Consider the following 15,692-nt stretch of genomic DNA (forward strand, 5'->3'; position numbering starts at 1 on the left):
TTCTGCTAGAGACCTAGTTGCCTGAAAAAATCAATACATGATATTCAGAAGATGTCTATTCACAACACTCACCAAATAGCTGCAATGTTGAAATTCCAGCTGGTAATAACACTAAGTTTATGAAAGTGAGCAGGTATAAAGGAAAAAAGAGCCACAGCTTGACAACTAAAAAGTCATATGTGACATATTGGGCAAAATACTGTAGATTTCCAATAGGGCCCCTCCCCCCGAAACCACATATGTTTCCTACAAGTCAAGATTTTTAAGACACAGAGTTGAAGTTACTTCAGCATAATATTTTTTTCAATTCTATACAGGAAACCAACACTGAAGTTCACAAGTTAATCACAGGCAAACTGTATGAAAGTAATAACACACTTATCCCGGATGACCACTTTCATTTTTAAGAGTCCAAGATGAAACAACAAACAACTGTTGGCCTAATTTAGATTTAGTAAGAAACTGAGTTGTAAATAGCTGATTAAAGGTCTAATAAAACACCACTTTCCATGGAGAAGGGAATTCACATGAGGAATCCTTGCACTCTCAAATGTCAGTCCTGCCCCAAAGAGCTTACAGTCTAAGTAGCCAGTCTGCAAATATTTACTTAGCTGCATTTACTTTTCTTATGTGTTAAGTCCAAGAATGACAGACTTCGAGGGAACTAGGGTATCCTAAAAGACAGCCTTTATTACACAAAACTGTGGGGGCCACAGTAGGGAAAAAAATGAAGCATTTGTTTTCTGTGTTAACTTTTAGAAAAGTTCCAACCATAATATAGGAGACAAAAAAGGAACTACATGTGTCATTTGCTCCTATTGATTAAAGTGTGTTGAAAGCAGAAAAAGATGCCCTTAACACAAATTGTGGAAGACTCTGTTGATTTTGCATCTCTCTTTTGTGTTAACTGCAAGTCCGTGGAGAAAGTCTCTGGCTATGTTGCAAATAATTTTGTTTATTGTATGTGCCCAATTCAAAGGTGGCACCATGGCAAGACAGAACTGAATCTGGGCATTGAAAGCTTTAACTGCATATTGCTGAATGGGAAAGAGCAATAACTATTTTTAATGAATAGTGTGAAAAGGAAGAGCACCAGGAGGGAGGCAAGATAGATGGGGATGACAATGTCAAAACACTAACAAGTGAGGTCTGGGTACCAACATTATAATTAAACCGAAAACACCCCTTCTGAATTCCAATTTAACTGATCCTGAAAGGGTTCCGATGCTTTGGACTGAAAATTACATTATAAAAAAAATGTTGTAGATAAATCTAATATTAAAACAAATTAACTTCCGTTTGACTATTGTACTGACAAAAATTGCTGGATGGCATTTGTTCATTTCTATAGTTCTATTACTTTTCTTGATAGCGTAAATGTTGGGTTTGAGTTCAACATTCATGAACCTACATACTGCTTATTTTGAAGTATTACAAGAGTGCTTTCCATGTACACTTTTCAACTGAAATAAGTATTTTCCTCCATGTTTTTAAACATTCAGATAAGTGACATGCTGACCGTTTCCCCTCAGCAACTTTAATTCAAATCTTACATACTTCTAAGGCATCCATCTCAGGTAAGCAGATACAATAAAAAGGGTTGAACACTAAATAACAAATTTGGAAAGATATCCTGATTTAAAAAAAAAAAAAAATCCTCTTAGCAAGTTTGAAGTAAGACAGTGCAACATCCCTTTAATGTAACTGAGCTTTGAGAGATGACAATCTGAGGTCACTGTACTTACATTGCAACATCTACTCAACTGCTTAAAACTCAGGTTTTGCAACTTCCATTCTTACAAATAACAGAAATGCAGTTCTGGTAAAGTGGCACACTTTAAAACAAATAACCCCTTAAAATTAAATTTCCAATTTAGTTTTGATAAGTCATTATCTCATGATAAATAGCTACAAGTTTTCTTACGTTCCTTCTATGCAGTCTCAGCAATGAGACACACTACCAAAGAAAACTGTGTGTCTGTATGTGTACACACACACACACAGAACATGAAACAATGGGTGTTACCATACACACTGTAACGAGAGTGATCAGTTAAGGTGAGCTATTACCAGCGGGGGGGGGGGGGGGGGTTGGGGACGACTTTTTGTAGTGGTAATCAAAATGGCCCATTTCCAACAGTTGACAAGAAGGTGTAAGGAACTGTAGGGGGGAAAATAAACATGGGGAAACTATTTATATACATCTTCCTACTGTATTTTCCACTGCATGCATCTGATGAAGTGGGTTTTAGCCCACAAAAGCTTATGCTCAAATAAATTTGTTAGTCTCTAAGGTGCCACAAGTACTCCCATTCTTTTTGCGGATACAGACTAATACGGCTGCTACTCTGAAACCTGTCATTACCAAAGAAGTAAAGGTTTAGACTTTGGTAAGTATTCATTAACTCACATGAATTCCCATCTACTATTAAGTTACTTTCATCCTAACACCATCTTAACATGGCATTAACATGCTTATTATTTGATCAAATTTGTTCCCTCCTGTTATTTTCTTAATATATTTCATTAAAGAAGGCAACTTCCAAGACTCATAGACTTGAAGATCATAATGGACCATTCTGACCTTATAGTCTGACCTCCTGCACAACACAGGCCACAGAATCTCACCCACCCACTCCTGTAACAAACCCCTGACTTACGTCTGAGCTATTCAAGTCCTCAACTTGTGGTTTAAAGACTTCAAGGTGCAGAGAATCCCCCACGCTGCAGAGGATGGCCCCCCCCCCAAAAAAAAAACATCACACTCCAGGCTTCTTCCAATCTGCCCTGGAGGAAAATTCCTTCCCGACCCCAAATATGGCGATCAGCTAAACCCTGAGCATATGGGCAAGAATCACCAGCCAGATACCCAGGAAAGAATTCTCTGTAGTAACTCAGATCCCACCCCATCTAACATCCCATCACAGGCCATCGAGCATATTTACCGCTAATAGTCAAAGATCAATTAATTGCCAAAATTAGGCTATCCCATCATAGCATCCCTTCCATAAACATATCAAGCTTCGTCTTGAAGCCAGATATGTCTTTTGCCTCCACTGCTCCCCTTGGAAGGCTATTCCAGAACTTCACTCCTCTGATGGTTAGAAACCTTCATCTAATTTCAAGTCTAAACTTCCTGATGACCAGTTTATATGCATTTGTTCTTGTGTACACTTTGGTACTGATCTTAAATAATTCCTCTCCCTCCCTGGTATTTATCCCTCTGATACATTTATAGAGAGCAATCATATCTCCCCTCAGCCTTCTTTTGAGTAGTCTAAACAAGCCAAGCTCTGAGTCTCCTTTCATAAGACAGGTTTTCCATTCCTCAGATCATCCTAGTAGCCCTTCTCTGTACCTGTTCCAGTTTGAATTCATCCTTCTTAAATATGGGAGACCAGAACTGCACACAATATTCCAGATGAGGTTTCACCAGTACCTTGTATAACGGTACTAACACCTCCTTATTTCTACTGGAAATACCTTGCCTGATGCATCCCAAGACCGCATTAGCTTTTTTCACGGCCATATCACATTGGCAGCTCATAGTCATCCTGTGATCAACCAATACTCCAAGGTCCTTCTCCTCCTCTGTTAACTTTCAAGTGATGTGTCCCCAGTTTATAACAAAGATTCTTGTTATTAATCCCTAAATGCATGACCTTGCACTTTTCACTATTAAATTTCATCCTATTACTATTACTCCAGTTTACAAGGTCATCCAGATATTCCTGTAGAATCTCCTGGTCCCTCTCTGTATTGGCAATACCTCCCAGCTTTGTGTCATCCGCAAACTTCATTAGCACACTCCCACTTTTTGTGCCAAGGTCAGTAATAAAAAGATTAAATAAGATTGGCCCCAAAACCAAACCCTAAGGAACTCCACTAGTAACCTCCTTCCAGCCTGACAGTTCAGCTTTCAGTATGACCCATTGTAGTCTCCCCTTTAACCAATTCCTTATTCATCTTTCAGTTTTCATATTGATGCTCATCTTTTCCAATTTAACTAATAATTCCCCATGTGGAACCATATCAAATGCCTTACTGAAATTGAGATAAATTAGATCTACTGCATTTCCTTTGTCTAAAAAAATCTGTTACCTTCTCAAAGGTGGAGATCAGGTTGGTTTGGTACGATCTACCTTTTGTAAAACCAGATAGTACACAGATGCAAAAATGTTTACAGCAAAGGAAAAATGTGCTGGTTTTTGAAGGATTAGATATAGAGCACAAAGATGTGCAGAGAGATTACACTGGCAGAGAACACCATATAACTAAAACAATCCCATAATAAAATTAGCCCAATTAAAGATAAAACCCCCAACTATACTGGTATTTCTACACAAATGAACATACACTCAAAGTTTACGTAAGCAGATGCCAACCCGCCCTGTGCTGGAGCTGACAAGTTTTAAGAGAGGTTCTATACAGCTAGACTAAAGTAATCAACAAGAGCAGAAACAAGTGATCCTTTTTGATCTCCACACAATGCTTACATAATTCTGATAAAGCATCCAATCATTTTAATGGGAAGGTTTCCAACTGCCAAACATTCTAGACTCTGAATAGTTTGGCAGCACACAAGTAGCGTGATCAAATATAAGGATTTGTCACTGAACACATAGGCCTGGTCTACACTACGAGGTTAGGTCAAATTTAGCTGCGTTAGGTCAATTTTACAATGAATGCGTCTACACAACCAACCCGTTCCGCCGACCTAAAGAGCTCTTAAAATTGACGGCACTACTCCTCTCATCGGGGAGGAGTACAGCAAAAATCAATCTTCCTGGGTCAAATTTGGGGAAGTGTAGATGCAGCACTGTGCAATTCGATGGTATTGGCCTCCAGGAGCTATCCTAGAGTGCTCCAATGTGACTGCTCTGGACAGCACTTTCAACTCCAATGCACTAGCCAGGTACACAGGAAAAGCACCAGGAACTTTCAAATTTCATTTCCTGTTTGGTCAGCGTGGCAAGCTCAGCAGAACAAGTGACCATGCAGTCCCAGAATCGTAAACGAGCTCCAGCATGGAGCGAACGGGAGACACTGGATCTGATTGCTGTATGGGGAGAAGAATCTGTGCAGGCAGAACTCCGATCCAGCAGAAGAAATGCGGATATATATGCCAAAAATCACACAGACCATGGTGAACAGAGGCTACACCAGGGACACACAGCAGTGCCACGTGAAAATTAAGGAGCTCAGGCAAGCCTACCAAAAGACAAAGGAGGCAAACTGTCGCTCTGGGTCAGAGCCCCAGACATGCCACTTCTATGATCAGCTGCATGCCATTCGGGGGGGCAGGGAAGAACACACGACCCTACCAATACCCCACCACTTTCTATAGACACCTGCAAGGTGGCAGCCTCACGCAACACAGATGAGGATTTTGTGGATGAAGAAGAAGAGGAGAAGAATGTGCAGCAGGCAACTGGAGAATCCGTTCTCCCCGGCAGCCAGGGCCTTTTCCTTACCCTGGAGCCAATACCCTCCCAGGCCGTATTGTTCCCGGACCCTGAAGGTGGAGAAGGCACATGTGGTGAGTGCACATTTGTAACGACACTACAGGGGTTAAAAGAAATTGTTTTTAATGTTTGATTTGCCCTGAACAACTGGGAGGCATTCGCGGCCAGCACAGCTACTGGAAAAGTCTGTTAACGTGTCTGGGGATGGAGCGGGAATCCTCCAGGGATTCCTCCTACCACACCAAGCCAGTGGTCTGGAATCATTGCAGCACAAAGCATGGCTGGGTTTTGGTCGCATTCATGCAACATTCGGTCTTTATCTTTCTGTGTCAGCCTCAGGAGAGTGATATCATTCATGGTCTCCTGGTTGAAACAGGGGAATTTTTGTAAGGGACCAGTAATCCCCGACACATTGGAACCCGGTCATGCTGGGCTGTTTGCAATTGGCTAAAAGGGATCATCCCAGAGAATAGCCACGCGGGGATGGAGGATGTGTTGCACATCCACGCCAAAACCATAGCCTCTCCTTTTAAACAGCAACCACAGCGCCTCCTTTTAAACGGCCAACCCAGCCAGCATTGGTTGCTATGGGAAAGGAGGGCGCTGCAATTTGAAAACATTCCCACATGTCATGAACGCGGAAGACACCAACCCCACGTACCCTTTGGCTTACCATGGCTGCCTGGAAACCGAATTCTGTTGCCCAGCCATGTGTGATGTGTCACCATACCGGCAGGTGCTCAATATAAAAGGCAAAATGCGACCTTGTACCTAAAACACATGTGCTGTCTGCTGTGAATTGCTTGATTCACTGGGAAAGAGTCTCCCTTTTGTTCTCAGAAATGAACCTTCTTAAAATCTACTCTCCCTTTCCCATCCCCCAGCTGCAAGTATTTCTATGCTCCCCGCATCAACTCCATCCCTGAGGTTATTGCAGATTAGAAGACAAAAAAAAAAAATACTTGAGATGACATGTTTTCAGAGCTCATGCAATCCTCCCGCACTGATAGGGCACAGCTGAATGCATGGAGGCATTCGGTGGCAGAGGCCAGGAAAGCATACAGTGAGCATGATTGGAACATGCAGGAGGAGATGCGTAGGCTAATGGATGAGCAAAGGGACATGATGAGGTGTCTGGTAGAGCTGCAGGAAAGGCAACTAGACTACAGACCACTGCTGCATCCATTGTGTAACCACCTGCCTTTCTCGCCAAGTTCCATATCCTCCTCACCCAGATGCCCAAGAATGTGAGGGGGGAGGCTCCTGGCACCCTGCCACTCAACTCCAGGGGATGGCCCAAGCAACAGAAGGCTGTCATTCAAACAGCTTTGATTTGTACTGTGGCTACAATAAGCAATGTGGCCTTGTCCTTCCCCCCTTCCCCACCCCACCCTGTTATCAAAACCTTTGTACACCCGGGCTACCTTTTACTAATCAGCATTGTCAGGGATCTCAAGTTTTTTTAAATAAATAAAGAATGAATGGATTCAGAATAGGGACTTTATTTCCTGTGCCAGCTGTGGTCAAAGGGGAGAAGGGGATTGGCTTACAGGGAAGTACATTCACCAAAGGGGGTGGGTTTGCATCAAGGACAAACAACTGTCACACCGTAGCCTGGTCAGTCATTAAACTGTTTTTCAAAGCCTCTCTGATGCGCAGCGCACCTTGCTGTGCTCTTTTATTTGCCCTGGTGTCTGACTGTTCAAAATTGGCCACCATGCGATTTGCCTCAACCTCCCACTCTGCCATAAATGTCTCCCCTTACTCTCACAGATATCATGGAGCACAAAGCAAGCAGCAATAACAATGGGAATATTGTCAAGTATCAGAGGGGTAGCCGTATTAGTCTGGATCTGTAAAACCTTAGGTGCCACAGGACTCTTTGTTGCTTTTTAATGGGAATATTGCTTTCGCTGAGGTCTAACCTACTCACCAAACTGCGCCAGCACCCCTTTAAACGTCCAAAGGCACATTCTACCACCATTCTGCACTTGCTCAGCCTATAGTTGAACTGCTCCTTACTGCTGTGCAGGCTGCCTGTGTACAGCTTCATTAGCCATGGGAGCAAGGGGTAGGCTGGGTTCCCAAGGATAACTATTGGCATTTCAACATCCCCAACTGTAATTTTCTGGTCTGGGAAGAAAGTCCTTTCTTGCAGCTTTCCAAACAGCCCAGAGTTCTGAAAGATGCAAGCGTCATGCACCTTTCCCAACCATCCCATGTTGACGTCGGTGAAAGTGCCCTTGTGATCCACCAGTGTTTCCGACACCATCGAGAAGTAGCCCTTGTGGTTTATGTACTGTTTGGCTAGGTGGTCCAGTGCCAAAATAGGGATATGCATTCCATCTATCGCCCCACCACAGTTAGGGAACCCCATTGCAGCAAAGCCATCCACTATGACCTGCACATTTCCCAGAGTCACTACCCTTCTTAGCAGTAGCCCTGGCTACTTGGATCACAGCAGCCCCCACGGTAGATTTGCCCACTCCAAATTGATTCCCGACTGGCCGGTAGCAGTCAGGCGTTGCAAGCTTCCACAGGACTATCGCCACTCGCTTCTCAACTGTTAGGGCAGGTCTCATCTTGGTATTCCGGCATTTCAGGGTGGGGGAAAGCAACTCACAAAGTTCCATGAAAGTGGCCTTATGTATGCAAAAGTCTCTCAGCCACTGGGAGTCATCCCATATCTGCAACACTATGTGGTCCACCAGTCTGTGCTTGTTTCCTGGGCCCAGAATCAGCGTTCCACTGTATCAACATGCCCCAGTGCCGCCATGATATCCCAGCTGCCACATCCATTGCTTTCAGGAACGTCTGTGTCCATGTCCTCCTCACAATCTTCCTCGGGCTGGCGGCTCCTAGCCAGGTTTTGCACATACTGCAGGATAATGCGTGAGCTGTTTACAATGCTCACAAAAGCAGCGCACAACTGCGTGGGCTCCATGCTTGCCATGCTATTGCGTCTGCACAGATAACCCAGGAAAAAAGGCATGAAATAATTGTTTCCTGTTGCTTTCAAGGAGGGAGGGGAGACGGACTACATGTACCCAAAACCACCCACGATAATGTTTTTGCCCCATCAGGCATTGGGAGCTTAACCCAGAATTCCAATGGGCAGCAAGGACTGTGGGATAGCTACCCACAGTGCATCACTCCATGAGTCGATCCTAGCCACGATATTGAGGACGCACTCCGCTGACCTAATACGCTTAGTGGGGACACGCACGCTCGACTGTAAAAAAAAATCGCTTACTAAAGATCGACTTCTATAAAAATCGATGTAATTTCGTAATGTAGACATGCCCATAGACTTGTATGCAAGGGATGAAAGAATAAACAGAATAAATATTTCAAGATTGGCAGAATAAAACTTGTTTATTCAGGATATCAAGGGTGGTTGTTCCTATTCTAGGACTTGTAAATGTAAATATCACATTTGTATGAATAAATACGAAATGGAACCCACATCTGTGATAGAGCTAAAACTGAACGAGAACTGAAAAAGCAAAGGTAACCAACCAGAATTCAGAAATTGTGGATTTCTTGCTATGTACACTATCATAGGGTTAAAGGACTGAAGCAACTGACCCATTTTCCTAATATTAAGGAAAAAGCACTGAATTTGTTTCTGTAACAAGAGCACTGGAAATAATGCAGAACTCTGAAGTTCTTGTCAGAAAGTCGCTGATTCCTAGCTGCACTGGGAAATTGAATTAGCAGCCACATTTTGAATAAAATACACCTGAGTTACTAGCATAGTCTTAAGTGTTATAGTGTTATTGTATGTTTTAAAACAAAATATAGTAGCAAAGAATTAAATAAAATTTGAGTACTTGGGTACTGTAGTATAAACTGAAAATAAAACAAGTTGCTAGAGTTTCTTTTCAGCTTATTTACCTTTGAGATACCATTAATGTTAAATCTGGTCTCACCTATTTCTGCTGGAGGACCTGTTGGGATTTTCAAAGGATGTATACTTTTCAGGGTGAATAAAAATCAATGGTTTTAAAAACATAAAAATAAAAAAAATCCGATTTTTATTTAAATCTGATTTTTTTGATAAAATGCTTTTTGAGGAAAAACATATCTAAAGATAGTTTTAATTAAGATACATTATAGCTCAAAGATATCTCATCATGGAATAGGGATTATAAATTCTAATTCTATATTATGAGACAATATATTCATGTATTGTTTAAGAAAAGTTTCATAAATGAGTTCCAATAGTTCAGGGATTAGGGACCCAATTTTATGAGATTCCAGGGGAATTTGTATAGATTATTTAGGTTAATCTTTCTATCTACCCAATGGGACTCAGTGCTCGGTCTAGAAGATACCATCAGAGACGCTTAGTTTTGCACTTCTCAAGCTGTGGATTTGTGCCTCCAGAGATAACATGCTTGCTAACAGCAGAAATGTTTTAAAATAAATAAATATATAGACGTGAGAAATAACAGACCTCAATCCTATTGTCCCTCTGCAAATTTGTGTACACACAGTCAATCCCTTGTCTCTCTCTAAAAGTGCAAAGTTTCAAAAAGTTCAATAAATAGAAGATTGTTGGGGGCGGAATAGATCTGGACAAGGAGAAGAAGTCTGGAGATAAATGTGAGAAGGGAGGGACAGGCACTAGAAACAAAAATGAAACTGTTTGAGCAGCATATTCCAGAAGTCTTGAGGTCTTTCTGAGTGTAGCCTTCATTGATTTGAGATCTATCATATTCTCTCACTAGAAAGGAAAACTTATAATGGCAGCAGGCCGTAAAAGAAACCCAGTTTGGGTCTCATCTATCTCTGAAGAATATGTATTAAGGTTATAACAACCAACAAGTATGCACTTTTATGTAGAAATCCATAATTAAATTGAGTCTTCCTGACTAGTGATTTAAATCAATTTGATTTCAATCAAATCCACCCTGATACTGTTAGCCCCTTCACTTAAGTTTTAAGAGCTAAGTTGTTAAATCTTTAACAAAGTCTACTTTTCCCAAAAGTGTTAATAATTTTGTTGTCATTAGCTATTTAACTGCCAATGAAAACTGAAGTTTAAGCACTCTTAACTGTAATTGCCTTCTCCCAGTGATCAGTCTCTTCTGATGTCATTCTTCTAGTTCACCAGTCACAGTGTCTTCAAGACTTGATAGACCAGCCATAAAGTGGAAATTTTCATAGGCACAAATGGGACTTGGGCATCTTAAGGGCTTGTCTTCGACTTAACTCATGTGGTATGAAAACTCTTTGTAAAACAATCCCCAGTAGTCATTTGCTCCTTTGAAAATTACCCCTTAAATTACTAACATAAACATCAAGCTGGAAAAAAAGCTCCGATTCCTGAAGATGTCTTTTAGCACTTTTTTTAAAATAACAACAAGCAGCAAAAATGTGTATGGATGATCCCATTTTTCTTTTTTAAGGTTACGGTTAATAGGAGATAAACATAGGAGGACTGCAGCATACAACATAAGTACATAAGAACGGCCATACTGGGTCAGACCAAAGGTCCACCTAGCCCAGTATCCTGTCTTCCAACAGTGGCCAATGCCAGGTGCCCCAGAGGGAATGAACAGAACAGGTAATCATCAAGTGATCCATCCCGTCACCCATTCCCAGCTTCTGCTAAACAGAGGCTAGGGACACCATCCCTGACCATCCTGCTAATAGCCACTGATGAACCTATCCTCCATGAATTTATCTAGTTCTCTTTTGAACACCGTTATAGTCTTGGCCTTCACAACATCCTCTAGCAAGGAGTTCCACAGGTTGACTGTGCATTCTGTGAAGAAATACTTCCTTTTATTTGTTTTAAATCTGCTGCTTATTAAGTTCATTTGGTGGCCCCTAGTCCTTGTATTATTTACTGCTTCTCATAACACTTCCTTATTTACTTTCTCCACACCAGTCATGATTATATAGACCTCAATCATATCTCCCCTTAGTCGTGTTTTTTTCAAGCTGAAAAGTCCTAGTCTTATTAATCTCTCCTCATACGGAAGCCATTCTATACCCTTAATCATTTTTGTTGCTGTTTTCTGAACCTTTTCCAATACATCTTTTTTGAGATGGGATGACCACATCTGCACACAGTATTCAAGATGTGGGTGTACCATGGATTTATATAGAGGTAATATGATATTTTCTATTTTATTATCTTTCCCTTTCTTAATGATTCCCAACATTCAGTTTGCTTTTTTGACTGCCGCTGCACATTGAGTGAATGTTTTCAGAGAACTATCCACAATGACTGCAAGATCTCTTTCTTGAGTGGTAACAGCTAAGTTAGACCCCATCATTTTATATGTATAATTGGGATTATATTTTCCAATGTGCATTACTTTGCATTTATCAACATTGAATTTCATCTGCCATTTTGTTGCCCAGTCACCCAGTTTTGAGAGATCCTTTTGTAGCTCTCAGAGTCTGCCTGGGATTTAAATATCTTGAGAAAGTTTGTATCATTTGCAAATTTTGCCATCTGACTGTTTATCCCTTTTCCAGATCATTTATGAATATGTTGAATAGGACTGGGCCCCTGGGGGACACCACTATTGACCTCTCTCCATTCTGAAAACTGACCATTTATTCCTACCCTTTGTTTCCTATCTTTTATCTAGTTACCAATCCATGAGTATCATAACTGTAGCACATTTTTAATAAAACCAATATGCATATCTTTGGCGTATGAAGAGAGTTTAAGATGTCAGGCCTGGTCTACACTAGGCGTTTATGTCGAAGTTAGCGCCGTTACATCGAATTAACCCTGCACCCGTCCACACCGCAAAGGTATTTAGTTCGACATAGAGGTCTCTTTAATTCGACTTCTGTACTCCTCCCCGACGAGGGGAGTAGCGCTAAATTCGACATGGCCATGTCGAATTACGCTAGGTGTGGATGGAAATCGACGCTAATAGCTCCGGGAGCTATCCCACAGTGCACCACTCTGTTGACGCTCTGGACAGCAGTACGAGCTCGGATGCTCTGAACTGCCACACAGGAAAAGCCCCGGGAAAATTTGAATTTGAATTCCTTTTCCTGTCTGGCCAGTTTGAATCTCATTTCCTGTCTGGACATCGTGGCGAGCTCAGCAGCACTGGCAACGATGCAGAGCTCTCCAGCAGTGATGGCCGTGCAATCTCAGAATAGAAAGAGGGCCCCAGCATGGACTGATCGGGAAGTCTTGGATCTCATCGCTGTGTGGGGCGATGAGTCCGTGCTTTCCGAGCTGCGATCCAAAAGACGGAATGCAAAGATCTACGAGAAGATCTCTAAAGACATGGCAGAGAGAGGATACAGCCGGGATGTAACGCAGTGCCGCGTGAAAATCAAGGAGCTGAGACAAGGCTACCAGAAGACCAAAGAGGCAAACGGACGCTCCGGATCCCATCCCCAGACATCCCGTTTCTACGAGGCACTGCATTCCATCCTCGGTGCGGCCGCCACCACTACCCCACCAGTGACCGTGGACTCTGAGGATGGGATAGTGTCCACGGCTGGATCCTCGGACATGTTAGCGGACGGGGAAGATGAGGAAGGAGATGAGGAGGACGAGGCAGTCGACAGCGCTCACAACGCTGATTTCCCCGACAGCCAGGATCTCTTCATCACCCTTACAGAGATCCCCTACCAACCCTCCCCAGCCGTTACCCCGGACACAGAATCTGGGGAAGGATCAGCCAGTAAGTGTTGTAAAAATCTAAACATTTATTTGTAACAGAACAGGAATATTAACAATTTAAAAAATGGGTTTCTCATGATTAGTTTGATTAGCTTAACGGTTCAGTCATGGGCAGTGCAACTATTGAAAAAAAATCTAGCAATGTCCGGTTTTGCATGATTGTCCTGCCCAAGCCGCTCTACTGGTTAGTCACTGCTACAGCAGCTACAGTAAAATGCGGTCTATATGTCCGGGGATGGAGCAGAAATCCTCCTGTGACATCTCGAGGAAGCTCTCCTGGAGGTAATTGGAAATCCGCTGCATTAGGTTCTTGGGGAGAGCGGCCTTATTGGGTCCTCCGTAGTAGGACACGTTGCCACGCCACGAGACTATCAAGTACTCTGGAATCATTGCTCTGCACAGCATGGCGGCATACGGCCCTGGTCTTTGCAGGCTTTCCCGGAGCATTCTCTCTTTCTCGCTGTCAGAGATCCTCATGAGGGTGATGTCGCTCATGATGACCTGCTTTGAATGAGGTAGGGGAATGTTAGTGTTGGGACTGCTTTGCCGTTCCTTTACAGAACTGTAACCGCTGGTTTGCAGCCACGCGGTGGAGGCGGGAGAGGGGCAGCCGAAAGGGATCGTTCCCGGGGACAGCCGCGAGGGTGTGGGACAGGAGCAGACTTCCTGCTTGCCGAATTGCTGGCAGCAGGGACTGACATTGATTTCAATGTGAAATGAGGCCATTGCTAATATTAAAGTTTTAAGCTGCCACAAGTCTACGGCTTACCATGTCTGCCTGCAACAGAAATTCCGTTGTCCTGACACGGTTCTCAAATGTGCTGTGCAAGACCCCAGGCACTGAATGCGAAGGCCGAGAATTCGACCTTGTGCTGAGTGCGCATGTGAGAGGTGCTGTGCATGGTCTTGTTAACAGAGAAAGACTATGTTCTTTGTTCACAACTACATTTATCTTTCTGAGGAATTCACTCCCTTTTTCCCATTCCCACAGCCCCATCTGCGACTGTCTCACAACCTAGCCTGTCATCACACTCCCAGAGGCTAGCGCGGATTAGGCATAAGAAGAAGAGGACACGGGAGGACATGTTCTCGGAGCTTATAGCCTGCTCCAGAGCCCAGGCAGCACAGCAGACCCAGTGGCGGGAGAACTTGACCCGAATGCACCAAGCCAACATGGATCGGGAGGAGAGGTGGCGTCAGGAAGACCAGCAGGCGACTCAAACCCTGCTTGGACTAATGAGGGAGCAAACGGACACGCTCCGGCGCCTTGTGGATGTTCTGCAGGAACGGAGGCAGGAGGACAGAGCCCCGCTGCAGTCCATCTCTAACCGCCCTCCCCCGCCACCAAGTCCCATACTCCCCTCACCCAAAGTGCACAGAAGGAGAGGCGGCAGAGTCCCTGCTAACTCTCACTCCACCCCTGCAGAGAGCTCGAGCAGCAGAAGGCTCTCATTCCCCAAAATTTGACAAGTTCTTTCCTTCCCGCCTGACACAAGCCCCCGTCCAAGTTTCACTTTCCCAGTTCCATGTTTGGTTGATAATAAAAAATACGTTTCTGTTAACTACTGTTTCCATCATGTTCTTTTGCAGGAGGGGGGGATAGGGGGTTGGTAATTCGACAGGACAGTCACCTTTGGCAGGGTATATAGTCGGGGGCAGGCACAGCAGCAGGGCACATACATAGTGCAGTGATGCAGTGACTAGTTACCCTGGTTAGTCTGGGAGGTTGTTTTCATGTTATGTGGTGGGGGGTGGGTTGCTCTGTGACTTTGTGGCAGGGGAGGGCAGTTACAGATCTTAAGCGGCGGTCCTTAGGCAGGATCACAGAGCCACACAGCAGGGGATCTGTAACCGTCCTCCCCCTGCCACAAAGTCACATAGACCCCCCCATACACACAGTCCCTATCAGGAGGGGTGACAGGCTCCGTTGAAACAACCATCCCACCGCAGCGGAGCCTGTCAATCCTTGAGTTTAGAAGCTGCATTCGCGCCACTACAGTACACCCGCTCCGCACCACAGTCTGCGTCCCAGTTTTAAAAAATTCCCGCGAATACAGTATTAAAGAAAACGGTGTGCTTTAACAAAGTAGAACTATTTTTATTTTGAAATGTGTGTTGGAAGTGGGGTGAAGGGGGTATGTAACTGGATAGGATAGTCAACATTAACTGGGCAAAGAAATGGGGGCAGGTTTAGCTTCTCAATACACAAACTTTAAAGTCACCGGTTACCCTGCTCACTCAGGAACTTTGCTTTCAAAGCCTCCCGGATGCACAGCGCTTCCCGCTGGTCTCTTCTAATCGCCCGGCTGTCTGGCTGAGAGTAATCAGCAGCCAGGCTATTTTCCTCAACCTCCCACCCCGCCATAAAGGTCTCCCCCTTGCTCTCACAGAGATTGTGGAGCACACAGCAAGCTGCAATAACAATGGGGATATTGGTTTCACTGAGATCACAGCGAGTCAGTAAGCTTCTCCATCTCCCCTTGAGACGGCCAAAAGCACACTCCACCACCATTCTGCACTTGCTCAGCCGGTAGTTGAAGAGTTCTTTTTCAGTG

General features: G+C 43.7%; 1 protein-coding gene across 1 annotated transcript in view; it reads right to left on the bottom strand.

The window, feature by feature from the left end:
* IPPK (inositol-pentakisphosphate 2-kinase) overlaps positions 1-15,692 on the bottom strand; it is a 102,678-nt gene that overhangs the window by 57,660 nt on the left and 29,326 nt on the right. The window lies entirely within an intron of this gene.

The sequence above is a fragment of the Malaclemys terrapin genome, chromosome 7 (assembly GCF_027887155.1).
Source record: "Malaclemys terrapin pileata isolate rMalTer1 chromosome 7, rMalTer1.hap1, whole genome shotgun sequence".
NCBI classification, from domain to species: domain Eukaryota; kingdom Metazoa; phylum Chordata; order Testudines; family Emydidae; genus Malaclemys; species Malaclemys terrapin.